This window comes from Euprymna scolopes, chromosome 19, assembly GCF_053919585.1.
Source record: "Euprymna scolopes isolate OS-2025 chromosome 19, ASM5391958v1, whole genome shotgun sequence".
Lineage (NCBI taxonomy): Eukaryota > Metazoa > Mollusca > Cephalopoda > Sepiida > Sepiolidae > Euprymna > Euprymna scolopes.
The window spans coordinates 89,756,231-89,770,285 of NC_136500.1; the positions used below are offsets into that span (position 1 = coordinate 89,756,231).

Genomic DNA, 14,055 nt, shown 5'->3' on the forward strand with positions numbered 1-14,055 from the left:
TATATATATATATATATATATATATATATAACGTAGTGTGTTAGAGGAAAAGAGTGAGCTCAATTCCATAAGTATCATTGGAGCTTATATAGATATTAGATACATTACACTATATATAATATGCTCCTCCTTTATTTAGAATTCGATAAAACTCCCCCCAACATCATCTATAATTTTATTTGATTTATTTCGTTCCTAATGGATCCCACACTAGTCGCTGTATTCCCACTATGTTACCTAGCATCTTCTCTACTCTTCTAATGAGAAGCATTAGGCTTCGAAATCCTTGGCATAAAGAGTTACTTCTATCTCCAAAATGATTGTTTGTATTCCCTTATTGAATAAATGAACCAATCTATATCCACCAATATACAGTTTTGTGACTTCATTTCCCATTTCCATTGTTCTCCTAATATATATATATATATATATATATATATATATATATATATATATAATGGGGATGGGTAGCCAAACAGAATCCTCGCAGTTGATGATGAGCAGCAAGGGCCATTCGCACCTCACACACAAACTGGAAGGATTCTGTTTGTTTCAGTAGTTACTACAACCGGATCAAAGGCAAGCTGTCCACTCTTTCCTCCAGTCAGCTGATAGGGGATGCTGGCAGAATCGGAGAAAATATCTTTTCCCCCCTTTACCTCAAAAGACATTCTCACCTTTGACCCTCGCTGTGTAACGATCGTATAAACTCGACGGTATGCTGTAATTCATTCCAGTGAAGTTGTTTACAGGAAGGATGATGCCTATCATATAACAGGGTTGCCAAAATTGACTGGATTTTTAGATTTGGTTCCTTTCGCTTAGATGAGGGGTAGGAGAGAGCAAACAGCTAGAATGTCTGACATTTCACTAATTTCTTTAGGGCGAGGAGGTGGGGGTGGGGGTAAAACTTTTGCTTCCAGGACAGCCGTACTAAGGGCGTCACAGCTTCAGCAGATTATTCAGTTGTCCACACTCCAGTCGATGGTCGTTGAAGTCTCAGGTTATGTCTGGGTTTACTTCAAGTTGTGTCGTTCCGATGTCACCCCAACTTCAAAACTTTTTTTGTTTCTTGTTTTTTTTTTAAATTTTAAATCGTAATAACAACAAATAAATCTGTCATTCTCTTTTTAATCTATGAACATTTGAATTAAATCTCTTCGCGCCAGAATTTGGTTTCGGAAATAGTTTTAAGACTGATGTATTGTATATCAATTCTTTTTCAATGCAGAAATATGTAATACGTGGACCGGACACAAGTACCAGCATGCTAGCGGGGGTACCCGGCGTTGCCCGGGTGTAGAGAGGTGGGGGTGAAAATCAAAATAGTAGGCAGCCCGGGTGGAGAGATGTGTTAAAAAAAAAAGAAATGGTAGTAGGAGGTTTCCTATCTCTAAACTCGCTGCCATTTTCAGATAAGTTTGCTACTAGTTGAATCAATTCTAAAATTTACGTTCAGGCATTCGTAAAAAATAAATGAAACATAAGTTTGTATTTTTTGGTCTCCGATTTATTGGAGAGGGACCTATGTTTTCAGTGGCGTCCGTGCATGCGTCCATTAGTCCGGACTACTGCCAGATAACCGTCCATTAGTTTTTCCTGAAATTTTGCCACAAATTGCATTTCATTAAATAGATGTGCACAGTAAAAAAAAATTTTTTTTTTTTTTGCGAAAATTCTCATTGAGTCCCCAGGGACTCAAAAGAAGCCCAAAATAGCCAAAAATGATACGTTTTGATCCATAACTTTTGATTCATCCATTAGATTTTTTTTTAAACTTGGCCAAAATGTGGAACCCATTGTTCTTAATATAAATCAAGTAACAAAATTCTGGTTCGCATCCCTGGGGACTTTCAGTGCTAAAAAAACGCCGTTTTGATGGCTCTTTTTTCATATTTCTCAACAAAAACGTAATATGTCTGAATATATAGTGGTTTTTCACGGTGGTCAACTCAAATATACATGTGTTAAGGCCTGAAACTGCACCGTTATCCATCTGCAATGGGATTCGGACTCCCCAGGGGCTCAAAAGAGCCCCAAAATTACACCTTTTGTCCCATAGCGTTTGATCAATCCATTAGATTTTCCTGAAACTTTGTCAAAATGTGGAGGCCATTGTTCTTAATATAAATTCAGTATTGTTGACCCTGACAAAATTCTGGTTTGCATCCCTCTGGGACTTTTAGGGCTAAAAAACATGCATTTTTGGGGCTCTTTTTTCATGTTACTCAAAAACTTGATAAGTATGTCTATCTTGTGTTTTTTTTTACGGTGCTGAATTCAAATATATATGTTTAAGGCATGAAACTGTCCCGTTTGTCCATTTTCACTGGGATTCAGGTGCTCAAAAGGGGTCACAAATGTCCAAAAATTGCAAAAAATGACACTTTTTACCTCATAACTTTTGCCCTATCCATCAGATTTTTCTGAAACTTGGCAAAAATTTGAAGGCAACGTTGGCCCTTCACACTTCTCACATTCATCATTTCTTCACTATTTTTTGTGGCGTCATCTCACTTGCAGCACCAGACTTGTTTTTTTTGTTTTGTTTTTTTTTTTTTTTTGCTTGAGTGTGTAATTTTTTTCATTTATAATAATCAATTTCTTTCAAATTTGAATTCTGTTTAATTATTAATAATTAGTTTTAACATTTTTTCAACAAATAAATTGTCATTTGCCAGTATATGAACAAATGTTATCTAGAATTTAATATTATTGAATAAAAACCTATACCAAGTTCTTTTTTTGCAGAAAAAAAAAGAAAGAAAATCTTGTGTGCTCATAAATATTCTGATTAGATATGTTCTTCCTGCTTTCTTACAACAAAATTAAAATAATTGAACAAAATTATTACGTTTATTGTGATTTGGTGAAAATCAGCGTTATTCATATTTGCTTATATGTTCAGTGAGACGTGTTTTTATACCATAAATTGCACTTTTTGGTTTATTATGCATTTTTTTTTTGTTATAAAAAAATATTCGTTGAATTTATTAATTATCATTGAAATTGTGTCAGAAAACTGATAATTATTTTTCCAGAGATTTTAAAATTGATTTATTCAGACTTGAAATTCAAACCAAATATTGTGTGTGTGTGTGTGTTTTTTCTTTTCTACATTTTTCACTGTAATTTTTTTTTGTAACATGTACATATACATTTTTTCTTTTTAGAGATTAACTTTGGTCTGTTATCTTTTAAACATAATCAAAATTTAGACGTAAACTAAAAAAAAAATTATGATAAGCTTCTTTTAAGAAGCATAGAAGTCCAGTTTTTCAAGTTATTTTTGCTCATACCTAAAAAAATAGTATTTAAAAAATAGCACGGTAACATAGATATCTACGCCTATGAATTTGGAATAGAGGCAGGTGAGCGAGAAACTTATCTATTCTTTCAATGTGGCCATACCAACGAAATATCCTGTTTCGCACACATCTCCTAGTGAAGTTCAAATTTAATTTTCCTCTGAGGTCATCAAATCCAAACTTGCTTCAAAGAATAATAAAATATTTATCGCAAATATTAAATATTTATTGCAGCATTCTAATATAAATTCTTTCCATGCAACACATGTCCTCAAACCTTACTGGTCAGGTTTCCCTTCCATAATAATCACATATGTTTGATATGAAAAATTAATATAATAAACAAAGAAAAGGTTACACATGATCCAATCAGAATTAAGAGAGAGTTTTAGTATTCCAGTACTCTTCATTTGGTGACTCCCCTCCTTTTTTTCTTCTTCAACTCCAAATAATTATTTTCAAATCAACATGTTTATAATATTGACATTTAAAACCTTTTATCCGAAAGAATCAAGTGACTCTATCGCTTTAAGGTGTATTTCTTACAACATTTTTCTTTTATTTCAATATTTTTTTTTTTTTTTTTACACATCCTTTCTCTCATTTCGTAATCAAGAAAATTATATTTTTCCTCGCTTCCAATTTCTAAAATATATTAAGGTGACACATCGTCAGTGATGCTTTTATATCTTTGTTCATTTGGGAGTTTTTAACATAAGTGATATTGATCAAACGACAGCTTATGACCTAATAGCAAGCTAGAAAAAATATATGTGATACTCAAAGGCAAAAGCAATCGCTGAAAGTGGGTTGATATACAAATACATGATTAGTGGTCCATACAATCAAAATATTTTCTTTATCATTTCTCAATAAAGGAAATTACCTTTTGTCTACATCCAATTTCTAAAATATATTGAGGCAATGCAACACATGTACACATACCTCATATACTCTTCCCGTGATTGACAATGGTAACTCTCTGCTGATTAGTAATGACAGAAGTTCCCTGAATTTACTGTGTTCATTGGGGTTTATGAAATCTCCAAATCAATTCTTTTAACCGAGATGATACTGATCCAATCACAGCTTGAAAAAAAAAAAAAAAAACAAAAAAAAAACGGTATGTGATAATCAGAGGTAAAAACACTGGCTAATAGCTGAAAGTGTATTCGTATACAGAGACATGGCTAGCGGTCTGATCAATTGTACAGTCATATCATAATCCTTTGCATTAAATGAAAGTCTGCTACAAGTTTCTCTATCTCCCCAAGAGTGTTGGACCAAAATAGCTTCCGAATATATAAAACTTCCTGTTACTTCCGGTTTGGGCTAAAAATAAGTTTTTTTTTTTTTTTTTTTTTTTTTTACTAAGAATAAGTATACAAATAATTTAAATGATTTGGATTTGTTTTTTAATAAAAATTCTTATTTAAATTATATCTTTTAATTAATATTTAAAAAAATGTTTTTTTCTTTTTAATTATGAAAAATGATTTTAATCAATGTCTTGATTAAAAAGTCTTAAATTTTTAAATAGATTAAATTTCATTAAATAATTTTGTAATTCACAATTTCATTAAATATTTTTATCAAAAAACAGCTTTATATTTTCAAAATAATATCAAACCACTTCAGTGAGTAAGCATTTTTGTATGAAAACAATATTTTTAAAAAATGTGATCTTATATTCTAAAAATAAATTCAATTTCATTAAATATTTTTTCTCCATCCCCCCCCCCTCAAATCATAGAAACTTTTTGAATACTTTTCTTTTGTATTGTAAACTTTTATTTTTAAACCGGAAGTAGCAGGAAGTATTTTATATGTGAAAGCTATTTGAGCCATTTTCTGCTGACTTTGAGTCTAAACTTATTCCATTATGCTCTTAGAATTTGTGGAAGATGTTTTTTAATGACATATCAATCCTTTTATGGGTCATCTAATGTTGAATCAAATTTTGTAAGTTACTCATTGAATACAAGTTGATATTTTATCCATAACTGTGGTGAATTTCTGGTTCATATATTTCCAATGATATCATTTAGAATATAATTGCAATAAACTGAACTTGCTATCGCAGAGTCCAAATTCTGTGACAAGCCTAATTCCCTTCATTATATGATTGTTCTAATATCACTGTGTAAACATCGAGGTGTGACTGTATAAAATGTGTTTTCGACATCCGATTTAATATGTCAATTGATTAAAGAATGTGCACTGAATTCAGTCTTTGTTTTGTCCATTTTTGTTGAAATTGGCATTCCGCTTGGAGGGAATCAATATTTGACTATTCTGAGAAATTGCAAGACACTATTCCGCAACTGTTTCATCCTTACTAATCAAATGAGTCAGTCATAAGGAATAATTAGTGATGAAAATTGACATTATAAAAAAACAATTATGATAATTTTTTTTTTTCTTTTCAAATTACGTTCTCCCCCTCCTTTTGATTTTTAAAATCCTGATTTTGGCTCATGATGTTTTTGTTCTTGCAACTAATTAAAAAATGAACTATTTTCTCCATTTTTTTTTTTTTTGTTTTACTAATTGATGCAGTATTTTGAGTTTTATCCTTTTCTTTTTCTTGAATACCCTGATGAGATTTCAAATTTTTTATGTCAGATATTCCCTCTAAAAAACAACATCAGTATTCCAATATTCAGTGCATACCTGTGTGCATACACATATTCAAACACGTTCTTCATATTTTGGAAAATTAAAATAAAATTACCAAGAACATAATAATAATAATAATAATAATAATAATAATAATAATAAGCAGGACCTCTGGAAATTCCACGGTTGTATCTGTCTGTAGTGTAGTTTCACAAAATATCAAAATTATTATCGAGCATTTGTTCAAACTGAAACATACTTATTTAAGTATTTTGGTGACTGCTGTTTCATAATATATCTGATTATGGGGATCTGTCTTAGAAATACTTAAAGGAGCTTGTGAAATATCTCCATTGTATGGACGTCTAGCGTGATGTTATTGAAACTAGAATTGAGATAGTGAGAAAAAAAACTGTCATTGGCAGAGATCATTGAGAAAATGGATTTTTTTTTTTTTTGTTTTTTGTGTAGTGACGGATTTTGTTCAAGTAGGTTTTGAATTATACTAGAAACACATGTTAGCTTTTCTTTGCTTCAAAACTTAATTAAATAACAGTATGTTCACCTTTAATCTATAAATTGTGTTTGTGTTACAGTTTAACATATAAAAGTTTGTTAAAATTATAGAAAAAATAATTAAGTGAATAAGTAATAGTTTCTGAATTTTTTGAGATGAAGATTGATAATTCATATTATTTGGATTACTGTTCTTGTCTTGAATATTATTTTCACAACGTTTAAGTTAATGTAAACTTCGACCATATTCAGTTGTATCTTGTTGAGTTCGACAATTTGCACCAAATTTAAAACAGAACTCTTTATTTAATCCACGGGGGTAGCATATTCTTGTTCCATAAGCCATGACTGGATAGAAGCTCTATGTAATTCGCAATTGTATTTTGAATATTACTTGCACTAAGCAATGAACCTTCAATCTCCAGAAGAGTGTAACTTACAACTGAATTTTACCATGTACTTTATCCATTACACTGTAGACAATTTTAGTATGAATTACATTAATTGAAATGTTATTTAAATAATACTCAAGATGAGGGCAGCAATAATCCAAATAGACACATAGTGTCTATAAATAGGCTGTTTAACATTTTGTCTTAAAGGTTTAACACTTTGTCTGACTGCTGATTCCGACTGACAATACAAGAGCCCTAACTTTTTCGTACAGTTTAGAGCAGCTGCTTTATCATCGGGTATAATAGCGGGGTGGGTATAGTGCCATGTTACACATGGGAAGGGACGTTGTAGTTATCTTCAGTGGTCTTTCTCAAGCTACAACCATCTTGACAAGACACAGCTATTAATCTACTTGTGTGTGCATGTTTGGCATGAAACTGACACAGACTATTTATAGACATTACGTGTCTATTTAGATAAGACGGCTATTTAATAACTGAGAGAAACCGAACTCAAAAATACTTTGATACAGCCTAACAAATATTGCAGTGGTGAAAACTGAAAATACAACTCGCATGGTTGAAGTTATGAGCTTTAAAAAATCTTGATTTTATCGAAAGTCTTGAATGGATGAAAATATAGTTAAATTTGGGGAATAAAAATAATTTTACACACAACTTCATGGGTATTTTCATGCAGGAAACCACCAACCAGTTTGGATGACCCCCCCCCCCAATGTGCACATTAAAAAAACAGAAATAATGAAGAATAAAAAGAATTTAAATTTCATTAAGATCAAAAGTAAAAGATAGTTCTTGGTGATGCCTTTATAATAGAAAATATAAATATAACGCTCTGGTTGAAATTAGGTGTAACATGTATTCTTTCAACAAAATATTCTGTCCTGCACACATCTTCCTGTATTCAGATTTAATTTTCCTCAGAAGAACGACTAAAACTAAACTTATTTGAAGACTTTAAAACGGACAGACTTTTAAAAATAAATACAAAAAATATTTAAAAAGTATAAATACTCTTGGGCGACACCAGATCAGGACGGCTAGTATAGAATAAATAAAAAAAATCAAGCAACGTACTAATATCTAACAATTAAAATGTCTACAAAAGAATTAATACTCAATTGTTTTTATTATCTATGTATATATGTCAGCATAATTGCGTTGACACACCGGTTCTCGTTAGATCACCGAAGTTAAGCAATATTGATCCAAATGGGGGACCATTTAGGAATCTTAGACACTGTATGTGCTCTCCGCTCCTTGGCATGTTTCCAGTCGTCCTGTACAAACACTTCACTTGCCACTGGTATTTAACAATGTCGATTCAGTCGGTGTAGTTGGAGATTGCACACCTCCTGCCACAAAAATTTCACGTGCAGGCACCCCTTCATGGGTATCCATAGTCTGTCAAAGACTGAAGGAGCCTGTATATATGTCAGAATATTTTATCACTCTATTCTCATTAATTTACTTAAAGAGGATAATAAAATATCTGAAACTCAGAATAAATGATAAAAATCCTATTAAATATAAGTTAATTATTTTGGGGATATTTTAATTGTGATATATAAGTGGTGACTGTACGAGAGCAGTGGTACTTGAACTTAACGAAAAAAAACAAACTTTAGTGAATGTTGAGGACATGTTTTTGATTATTTTTGTTTCATACTAACAATGTCTGAATTTATAACCAAATTAGCATTTGCGTTCATTATTGCATATTCTGATATAATGCATAGTTAGATGTAAAATGTTGCAATTCTTACTTGACTAAGTTTTTACTTATAAGTTTTTCTTTTCTTATTTACCAGACTTTTGTACTTTTGTACTTAATTTTGTTATTCCTATCTTCTTAATTCCCAACATTTTACTTTCATTCTATTTGAATCTTTTAACTATTTAACTATTTAAACTATAGACAGAAAAACTTTATCTAAGTAGATACTTATTATCTATGATTTATATCTTTATTTTATATTTATATTAAGTAGATATTTCTATTATATTTTTCTGGTGAGGCAATAAAAATGTCTGGTATAGAGCCCAGGCGCTACTCTACTCAGTGTGATGAACTCACAGACCTTGTCAGGTCATTCATCTAGGAGAAGGAAAACTCTTATGTAAAACCTGTGCTACTGACCTCCCAAATCATTGCATCAAACTACTTTGGGTAGGAGGCCTCCTTAGTCCTGTATGACGCCTTCCTAGAGGTTGAACAAAATATCCAGTTTGCAAACATGAATTGCTAAAAGAATACAAGGAAGAGAAAATGGCATCCTCCACTAGGTTACGAAGTCTATTTTGAACTCTGTCAAGGCAGGATAAGGTGCTTCTAGCAGCTCCTGGCCATATGTGACAATAGTACTCCATCCTTGGGTGTACTAGGCTCTTATATAGGTAGAGAATTGCATCAGCAGTGAGATATTTACTGGAGTCGTAGAAGCATCCCACCCTTTTTCCAGTGACCTTGGCAACAGATTTGATGGATATGTCCCATTTCAGATCAGGAGTAAAGGTAAAACCCAAAAGTTTGTCAAGACATGGAGAAGAGAAGAGAAGAGCCATTCATTTCTATTGATGCCAGACGGGGAGCAGAGTGTTGATGATGTAAAGATAGAAGCTTGGTTTTAGATGCATTAAAAGTAACCAGCCACATTTTTCCCCATTGTATCACATGCTCAAAATCAGAGAAGAGAGAATCAGAGAGAACTTGGTCATTTATAGCTTTGATGTGTTGCCATAGATGGTAGTGTCATCCGCATAACTGGTTTCAGTTTCGATTCAAGCTAATGCACTCAAGTCATATGGATATTTTTTTATTATTTTTGAAATCACAACTTTATAATATATAAGAATCGATAAAAAAATTGACTCTATAATAATATATACGAAATCTGCATAAATGAAAATATCATATTTAAGCATATTTTATGACTGGGTTACGCCAGACATCCCTGCTAGCTCAGATAAATACTTTTTCAGTTTTAACAAAAGAGCTACAATATTATCAGGGCGTCTCCATTTATGCTAAACATTGATAGAATGTCAACATCAATATATTACATATGAAAGTATTTGCACTGATTCTGCTAGTGCATATGAAATGTGAAATAACGTCACTGTAGGGAAAAAGACAATGAAAAGGAGAGAAAGCGCATTAGAGGGACGGTCACGTGAGAGACGTAAGTGATTTCACGGTCGTAATGACAAGACATGCATGGCGGGAGAATGAAGAAATAAATGTCGTTGTTACAAAAAGAAGGAGTCTTGTTATTACTTGTCCTATGTTCGTTGCAATGTAGGCTGCATACAATGTGTGGGTCCCATGTGTAAACGTGTGTACTACGTTACAATTGGAGCTCAGTCGGGCTCTTACTATACAAATAACGATAAAATAGAGAAACTTACAACTTTTCTTCTGTAAGAAAGAGGTTTTAGGGAAAAGAAAAACGGACATCCCCACTAGATTTCAAAGTTAGTTTTTTACTCTGTCAAGGCCAGAAGGGGTGCTCTGAGCAGCACTTGCCCAGATATGACAGCTGTACTCCGACTTTTAGATGTTTTTGTGTCTTATACAGATAGAGAATATTTCAATCATTTTTATTAGTGACATTAGCAACAGATTTTTATGCAGATAACAGTACTTGTTGTAGTTGTAAAAAAAAATATTGTTGTTTGAGTTCAGCATTCATAGATTGAACATCATATTTTTAATGTGATGCGTTGCATGGAGAGAAATAACCTGGTGGCTGTGTGGTTTCCTTCAGTCTTGACAGACTATGGATCCCAGCGTAAGGGTGCCTGCGTGTGAAGTTTTTGTGGCAAGAGTTGCACAATCTCCAATCACACCTCCCCTGAGTCGACATTGTTGAATACCAGTGGAAAGTGGAGGTTCAGGACGACTGGAAACAATGCCGGGATAAGCGGAAAGCATATACAGCGTCTAGAATTCCCAAATGGTCGCTCATCTAGTACTAGCCAGGCTCAACGTTGCTTAACTTCGGTGATCTGATGAGAACCGGAGTGTCAACGTGATTATACTGTATATAATGGATGTGTAATGTGAGCATTAAACATATTTCCGATGATATTAATAGAGGAAGATTAAATGTGAATAGTATAAGGAGATGTATGCGGGACAAGAAACTTTGACGTTTAGGTTTAGTTTATCTGCAAGAATTGTAAAGTAATGAAAATGGATGAGAACTCAGTAGTGAATGAAGTATATTTGAATGATGAAGCTATTGAGGCTGTCTAGGAGTTTTGTTACTTTGGTGCATAGGGTGGAGCAAGTGCTAGCGTGATTGGACGAATTAAGAACAGATCGAGTGTGTTCAGGAAACTTATGTCATTACTGAGCAGCAAAGCGTTATCACTGTTGACCAATAGAAGAGTCTATCAAACATGTCTGCGCAGTGTGATGATGTACGGAAATAAAACCTGGTTGAGGATATGTGTTGCATCAGAAAAAATGATATGTAAATATGTAATTTGTTGGTATAAATGATATGATAAATGTGTAATTTGTTTGTATAAATGATATGATAAATGTGTAATTTGTTTGTATAAATGATATGATAAATGTGTGTTTGTATAAATGATATGATAAATGTGTGTTTTGTTTGTATAAATGATATGATAAATGTGTGTTTTGTTTGTATAAATGATATGATAAATGTGTGTTTTGTTTGTATAAATGATATGATAAATGTGTAATCTGTTTGTATAAATGATATGATAAATGTGTAATGTGTTTGTATAAATGATATGATAAATGTGTAATGTGTTTGTATAAATGATATGATAAATGTGTAATGTGTTTGTATAAATGATATGATAAATGTGTGATTTTTTTGTATAAATGATATGATAAATGTGTAATGTGTTTGTATAAATGATATGATAAATGTGTAATTTTGTTTGTATAAATGATATGATAAATGTGTAATTTGTTTGTATAAATGATACGATAAATATGTCATTTGTTTGTATAAATGATATGATAAATGTTAAATTTGTTTGTATAAATGGTATAAATGTGTAATTTGTTTGTATAAATGATATGATAAATGTGTAATGTGTTTGTATAAATGATATGATAAATGTGTAATGTGTTTGTATAAATGATATGATAAATGTGTAATGTGTTTGTATAAATGATATGATGTGTAATGTGTTTGTATAAATGATATGATAAATGTGTAATTTTGTTTGTATAAATGATATGATAAATGTGTAATGTGTTTGTATAAATGATATGATGTGTAATGTGTTTGTATAAATGATATGATAAATGTGTAATTTGTTTGTATAAATGATATGATGTGTAATGTCTTTGTATAAATGATATGATAAATGTGTAATTTTGTTTGTATAAATGATAGGATAAATGTGTAATGTGTTTGTATAAATGATATGATAAATGTGTAATGTGTTTGTATAAATGATATGATAAATGTGTAATGTGTTTGTATAAATGATATGATAAATGTGTAATTTGTTTGTATAAATGATATGATAAATGTGTAATTTGTTTGTATAAATGGTATAAATGTGTAATTTGTTTGTATAAATGATATGATAAATGCGTAATGTTTTTGTATAAATGATATGATAAATGTTAAATTTGTTTGTATAAATGATGTGATAAATGTGTAATTTGTTTGTATAAATGATATGATAAATGTGTAATGTGTTTGTATAAATGATATGATGTGTAATGTGTTTGTATAAATGATATGATAAATGTGTAATGTGTTTGTATAAATGATACGATAAATGTGTAATTTTGTTTGTATAAATGATATGATAAATGTGTAATTTTGTTTGTATAAATGATATGATAAATGTGTAATTTGTTTGTATAAATGATATGATAAATGTGTAATTTGTTTGTATAAATGATATGATAAATGTGTAATGTGTTTGTATAAATGATATGATAAATGTGTAATGTGTTTGTATAAATGATATGATAAATGTGTAATGTGTTTGTATAAATGATATGATAAATGTTAAATTTGTTTGTATAAATGATATGATAAATGTGTAATTTGTTTGTATAAATGATATGATAAATGTGTAATGTGTTTGTATAAATGATATGATAAATGTGTAATTTGTTTGTATAAATGATATGATAAATGTGTAATGTGTTTGTATAAATGATATGATAAATGTGTAATTTGTTTGTATAAATGATATGATAAATGTTAAATTTGTTTGTATAAATGATATGATAAATGTGTAATTTGTTTGTATAAATGATATGATAAATGTGTAATGTGTTTGTATAAATGATATGATAAATGTGTAATGTGTTTGTATAAATGATATGATAAATGTGTAATTTGTTTGTATAAATGATATGATAAATGTGTAATTTGTTTGTATAAATGATGTGATAAATGTGTAATTTGTTTGTATAAATGATAAGATAAATGTGTAATGTTTTTGTATAAATGATATGATAAATGTGTAATGGATTTGCGTAAATGATATGATAAATATGTACTTTGTTTGTATAAATGATATAAATGTGTAATGTGTTCGTATAAATAATATGATTAATGTGTAATGTGTTTGTATAAATGATATAAATGTGTAATGTGTTCATATAAATAATATGATAAATGTGTAATGTGTTTCCATAAATGTGTAATGTGTGTCTTCAAGAGACTGAATATGCTCATTATATGGAGATGTGTGCAAAACAGGAAACTTTGGTGGTATGGCCACATTGAAAGAATGGATAAGAGTTTTTGGGTTAGTTAATGTAACAGTTTAGGTGGAAGGTTCAATTCACAGGGAAAGGCCAAAAAAAAAAAAAAAAAAAAAACAAAGGAGGAAGTGATAAGGATAGACTTGAGAGAAAGAAGGATAAATAAAGATATGGACAGAGATAAGTTGGTTTAAAAATGTATTTCTGAAACCTGCCCAACATATGGCGGGATGTAAAAATGGATGTTAAACCGAATATGATGATGATGATGATGATAGAAAAAAACTATGGCCAACTATAGTCGACCCGAAGGTTCCATTTTCATTAGCCACTGTACTGAGATGTAGGGGAGGGCGCCACTCCATTCCTAAGATTACTTTACTTACCTTTGATTATCCTCTTATAATGCTGAGTGCTCAGCAAAGGACGTCTTGTACCATTTTTGGAGTCTTTGGTATGACTCAATTGAGGATTG

General features: G+C 30.9%; 1 pseudogene; it reads right to left on the reverse strand.

Annotated features, from left to right (window-relative positions):
- Positions 1 to 10,790: 10,790 nt before the first annotated feature.
- LOC145240408 (5S ribosomal RNA) lies at positions 10,791 to 10,907 on the reverse strand (annotated as a pseudogene).
- Positions 10,908 to 14,055: the final 3,148 nt, after the last annotated feature.